The sequence below is a fragment of the Elephantulus edwardii genome, unplaced genomic scaffold (assembly GCF_000299155.1).
Source record: "Elephantulus edwardii isolate Elephantulus edwardi_28Jun2011 unplaced genomic scaffold, EleEdw1.0 scaffold00011, whole genome shotgun sequence".
Lineage (NCBI taxonomy): Eukaryota > Metazoa > Chordata > Mammalia > Macroscelidea > Macroscelididae > Elephantulus > Elephantulus edwardii.
Window position 1 is genome coordinate 16815833 of NW_006399761.1, and position 6523 is coordinate 16822355.

A 6523-nucleotide genomic window follows, 5' to 3' on the forward strand; every position below is an offset into this window, starting at 1 on the left:
ATGCGATTGGCACAGGATAGAGCACGGTTTAGGGTTGTTGTACATAGGGTCGCTATGAGTCGCAAACGACTCGACGGCACATAACAACAACAACAGCAACATCTTGATGGATGGAGAAAAGAGTGAAACTGTCAACAACTTCATCTTAGTTAGATCCACAATTCCCTTGGTACCAGCTGCCAGGAAATAAGGAGATGTATTGCACAGAGAAAGGGGCTACTCCAAATTATTGAGGAGTAATGATGTCAGTTTGAGGACTAAGATGTATTGGATTCAGGCCATGGCCTTTCTGACCACTTGCTATACATCTGAGAGTTGGCCAATGAATAAGAACAGAAGAATTGATGCTATTGAACTGTGGTGTTGGAGAAGGGTGTTGAACATCCCACGGACTCCCAAAAAATTCCCCCCAAAAATCACAAACAAATATGTCTTGGAGAGGGGATAGCCAGAGTGTTCTTTAGAGGCAAAGATGATGAGGCTTTGCCTCACATACTTCAGGCATCGGGGCCTGACGCTTGGAAAGTTAGAGAGTCAGCGTAAGAGAGGAAAACCCTCAACCAGACGGCTTAACACAGTGACTGTCACAATAGGTTCTAATGTGTCAGAAAGTGCGATGATGGCACAGGGTAGAACAGGATCCATATCTGTTGTTCAGAAGGTCACTATAGGTCAGACTCAACTCAACGCGACCTAACAACAACAATGACAACAACCCATTGAAGTGTCAACTGTGAGTCGGTTCTGACAACAGTATGTAACAACATAAATGCAATGCTCTGTAAATAGATAACTGAGGCAGAATCATTTAATTGGCTTACCAAGTTTAATCATATGTTTGACAGACACATATACACAGGACATGATGCTCAGAAGGGTGGAGGGACAGAAGAGGAAGACCCTGGTTGAGATGGATTGATATAGTATCTGGGGCAGTGGGGTTGGTGTGTCTGAGTTAGTTAGACTGACTCTAGACAGAGAAAGGTTCAGAACTGCTGTACATATAAGGTCACTATATGTCACAGGTGACTCAATGGCACATAACAACAAAAACATACTATTTTGGTTGGTTTTTACTTAAGCCTCTTATTTAAAGTCAACAAGACCTTGGGCAGGGCCTTTATATTTAAAAGTTGGTTGTTATTATATTTTGGAGGAACATTCTCCTAAGTGGTACAACACTCTTCTGTCAATATACTGTATTGAGGTAACCCTGATTGTTGTGATGCTGTACTTTGTGACACTGAGGTGTCAAATTCTGTAATGGTTACCCATTGTGAATAATGTTTGGTGGAGCTCCCAGTTTAAGACAGGTATGGGAGTAGGAATGGAATCCACTTCCTAAACAACTTGCCTCTGAAAACTATTAACTTGGAGAAATGACGATAGTTATAGAAAGGCTTCAGGCCTTTTGTTCATAGGGTCGCTATGAGTTGTGCTCGACTTGCCAACAAGCAACAACAACAACAACATATTCTTATATTGAAATAATAAAAGGTACTGGTGATCTAACAGGTAAGAATTTACAAGTGTGTAGTTTAAATCTGATAAAGATGTGTAGTTTGAATCTAAGGAGCTCTGGTGGCCTAGTGGCAAGAACCTGGGCTGCAATCTCTAAGGCCCATGGTTCGAGACCACCAGCTGCTCTGCAGGAGAAGGATGGGCAGTTTCTTCCCATGTAATTCACTGTCTCTGAAGAGCCACGAGGTTAGCTATCAGCCAGTTCCAACTCTACGGTACACATGCATCTTCCAGCTGCTTTGAGAAGAAAAATGGTCAGTCTCCTCCTGTACCATTTACAGCCTGTGAAAACTCAAATTGGATGTGAAGACTTTGGGGTTGCTGTTTTCTCTTTTATGTTGAAATTTTACATGCATCCCTCAGCATAAAGAATTATTACAATATATTTCAGGACATTAAATTATCTTACCTTAAATATATAATTTAAAATACATTGCATTTCTATGGTTTACCAAGCTTAAATCACAGATGTACTTGAAGGACAGTTACAAATCATACAGATGATACATGTTATCTGTGTTGAAATACTATATGTATCAGACTCAACTCTAATCTGCTACCCTCACAAATAGCTACGGCAAAATATGAGGAGAAAGTGCTGAATACTTTAATGAATCTTTGATGTATCTCTGACAACCTTCCGCTTTTTCTAACTCAGGTATGGATATCATTCTTCCCCTTTTAGGAAGATTTGATTAAATGGAGAACTTTATGTTTAGTGTAAGATTATTTGATATTCTAATCAGTATTCAATGTATCAAAATTTTTAGTCCAACTATTTGCAAAGCATTGAAATAATGCAAAGTAAAATACACTCTTTCCTTTCTTTATTGCCCTCAACACATCCTAAATTAGAATTCATAAAAAAAAAGCCTTAGGCAGTATTTTAGATGTTTTGAGGGATAACAAGAACTCTCAGTTAAATATTGATTACACTGAAGCATTTTTTTTTTCTCAAAATGAATTCCAAAACTAGAAGCATCTACAGCACCTGGGAACTTCAAAGAAATACAAATATACACAAGTCCACCCCCATCCCAGACCAGGGGGAAAGCAAGCTCAGAAAAGAGAGAGATGTAACAATTTGTGTTACAGTTTGTGTTGTAACAAGCAGTCACAGGAACTAAGTAATGCACAAGCTGAGTTAGGACAAACCCAGTTATGCTGTGTCAACAAAACATTCCTTAATACAAAAAAACAAAAGCAAAACAAAACAAAACACCCAACAAAAACCAATATGGTAATTAAAAAAACAAAACAAAACAAAAAACATTTTTTACTCTTGCTAAATTTCAACACAGGTGAGCTCTATGAGAAGTAATGTGGCATCAGGATTGGAGGTTGACTCATCAACAATCTGCATTATGCAGATGACACAGCCCTGTTTGCTGATACCGAGGAGGACCTGAAGCACTTGCTGCAGAAAATCAAGGACTGCAACCTTCAATATGGATTGAAGCTTAACATCAAGAAAACAAAGATTCCCACCACTGGGCCTATTGGCAGCATCATGATAGATGGTAAAGAGATTGAGATTGTTCACAGCTTTCGTCTGCTTGGCTCCGCAATCTACACTCTTGGCACCAGCAGCCAGGAAATTAAAAGGCATATTGCGATGAGAAAGTCAGCTGTCAGAGACCTCTCCAAAGTACTGAAGTACAGTCTGGAGACTAAGGTACACCTGATAGAGGCCATGATCTTTGCAATCACTTCCTTTGTGTTAGAGAGCTGGACAATGACTGGGGATGATAGAAGGAAAATTGCTGCCTTTGAGCTGTGGTGTTGGAGAAGACTATTGAATATACCATGGACTGCTAAGAGAATGAACAAGTTCAGCCTCGAGAGGGTTAAACAAGGCTATTCCTTGGAGGCAAAGATTCTGAAGATTCATCTGACATACTTTGGACATGTTGCAAGCAAGGAACAGCCCTTGGAGAAGGACATCATGCTTGGGAGAGGAAGACCCTCGATGGATAGATTGCTTCAGTGCCTGGGGTAATGGGGGTAGGTGTGTCAGAGACAGTGAGATTGGCACAGGACAGAGCAGAGTTTAGGGCTATTGTACATAGGGTCACTATGAGTCACAGATGACTCAACGGCACATAACAGCAACAAGGTTTTCAATGTTACTTGGAACCACAATTATCACCCATGGCAGCAGCAGTCCACAAATTAAGTGATGTGTTACTTTGTGCCAATCTGCTGTCAAGGACCTCTTTGATGGGCTAGAGAACAAAGGTGTGAATTTAAAGGCTAAGGTAGGTCTGACTGAAGCCAGGACAATGACACATGCATTATGTACATGTGAGTGTCATACAATGAATAAGAAAGACTGACAGATGCCTTTTTATTGTGAGGTTGGTAAAGAGTACAGAATATAACCTGAACTGCCAGAACAACACACAGGTCTGTTGAAGCCCAAATCTACTAGAGAGCGCCTCAGAAACAAAGATTGGAGCCTTTGCCTTGCATACTTTGGATATGTTTTCAAGAGGGGCCGATCCCGGGAAGAGGACGTCAGGCTTGGAGAGATGGAAGGTCATAGAAAGAGAGCACAGTCCTCAACTGGATGGTTTGAACAAAGTCACTGCAATTATGGGCTCATCCACAGTAGAGAGTGTAAGGACGACTCAAGATCATACAAGGCTTTGATCTTTGTATACAGCATAGTTGGGAGTTGTCGTCAACTCAATGGTATATAACAACAATAAGACATGGTAAGGACTTGATGGAGATGAGAAAGGTATGCAAGATGGCACTGTGGACTTCAGCCCTGTTTAGAGAGCCCTTCTCTGATGCCTCTTCTCCGTCTTGGGGTGCTCCTACATCCTCTTCTCCATCCACACATGGTCTTTAGCTATCCCATCTACTCTGGATATTAAATGTAAACTATTTGCACTTCACTTCCCAAAATTAACTTTCTAGTCTAATGTCCTCACTTGAACACCTAACCACCAAAGATAATGTCCATATGTTAGAGACCTAAGACGATCTCAGATGGTATATGTCAAAAGTAAGCCTGTTGAGCTTGACCATTTTCTAAGCACCTTCTAAAGAAAGAGTTGGCTCAATAAGGGTCCAGACATCCAAGATTAGAGACAATAAAAGGGAAGAAAAATCTATGTAGTACCTAATATGTTGAAGTTTAGAGTCTCATGAAATCTTGATTTAGGGCAATGGTTCTTAGCTGAGGACAACTTTGGCATCCTGAAGACTTTTGGAGACATTTTTGCGGATCACAACTGAAGGTAGAAAAGAGCCACTAACGGCATGCAGTGGGTAAAGACCAGGGATGCTGTTAAGCATCCTTCAGCGCGCAGAACAGCCCTCATCACAAAAGATGGTCAAAAGCAAGGTAGGCGTTAAGATTGCTTTGGGAATCTTGACCTTACCGAAGTTCCTGGCACGTGGCAACGGTGCATATATTAGCTTTTCCATTTTAGATTTTATGTGCCTCCAGAATTCTGGAAATGTGAAGAGCAAGAATGAAAGAGATAGATTTTGAGTTGAAGCATCAAAGATATGTCTTAGAAGAATTCTTGGGCCTATGTTATGTGTGTAATTAGCATACAGATGATAACGAAAACCTTGGAAGTCCATGAGAATTTTGAAAGGAGTAGTTCTCAAACTTCACTGTGTGTCACTATCACTTAGGAAGTTTTGAAAAAAGGAAAGAAGAAAAAAAAAACCACCACACTTGGTCCAACCTCAAAGATTTTTCATTTAAATGCCTGGAAGAAGGAGATAGGGTAAAAACCCAGAAATAAAGCCAACTGCCCTAGACGTGCCTCCAATCAATTTCTGGGGCTGTGAATCTTTATAGAAGATTATTTGTCTTTCTCCAGCAGAGTGGTTGATGGATTTGAACTACTGACCTTTTCTTTAGCAGCCCAGCCCGTAGCCAAGGAGGCTACCAGGGTTCTTGAGGGGAAATGAGGGAGGTAATTTTGAAATCTTCATATGATTTGTTTACTCAGGAGTGGGAATCTGAGCTGTAGGGTTCTTTTCCTGTCCGTGCATGAGCCGCATATATTTTGATGAGTTCATACACAAGAAAGAATTAACTATATCTGAAGTGAGGGCTTGGAACGTTGGCTGTGGGTTTCACAGATTTCTGGGTTTGCAAAAGTGAGGAAGAATCCACTGTTGGTCTCATTTGAGGGAGCAGGAGGCAGGGAAAGACCTAGAAGGTTTTTTTTGCACATTATAGAGCAGAAAAACAAAGACTTCAAGAGGGAAGAAGGTAGTGAAATAGATCATCTGCCAATAAAAATAGAGCAAAAAGGAAATATGCAAATATTTAAAAGAACTCTGCTGGCTTTTCTTTTTCTTTTCCTCCTTTTTTTCCTCCTGGACTGGGAATGCTTATGGGAGAAGCTACAATAAAAATGGTATTCCTGATCTCAGCAGGGATGTGAGGAGCCAGCTGAGCCCTGGCCCAGGTGATGACTGTTAACAGTCTGAAGCAAAGTGGGTATTGTTTTAATAGCCAGATGCTCCACTCAGGGATCAGGGAATGGCTTTAGGAGCAGAAATCTCTGGCTGCGCTTAATTAATCACGGCGTCCCCAGGAATAAAATTGACAGCCAGCCAATTAAGGTGTGGCTTGATTTATTTAAGCAAAGCTGTTCTAGGTCTGGTGAGCAGAAGCGTTCCTGGAGCCAATGTGCTGGAGGGTGCTGGGTTCATGGATTCAGCATCATCCAATGAAGGGGAGGCTGTACTTAGGAGGGAAGAAAGAGCCCGCTGGACCACTACTCAGCATGTTGAATACCTGCATCCTTGCCTTTCTGCAAAGGACTGACAGCCACTGAACTCCTTATTTGTGCACAAAGGAAAACAAAGGCTTAAACTTGGAAAATATTAAGCAAAACTCCATGTCGTCTTTGATTCTTGAGAATCTGTAATTCCACTGTAACCTGCTGGTAAGACTTGGTGATTATTGTGGAGGAAAATTAAATTCTAAACTGTTTGTTTCCTGGTAGGCACTCTGGAATCCCTG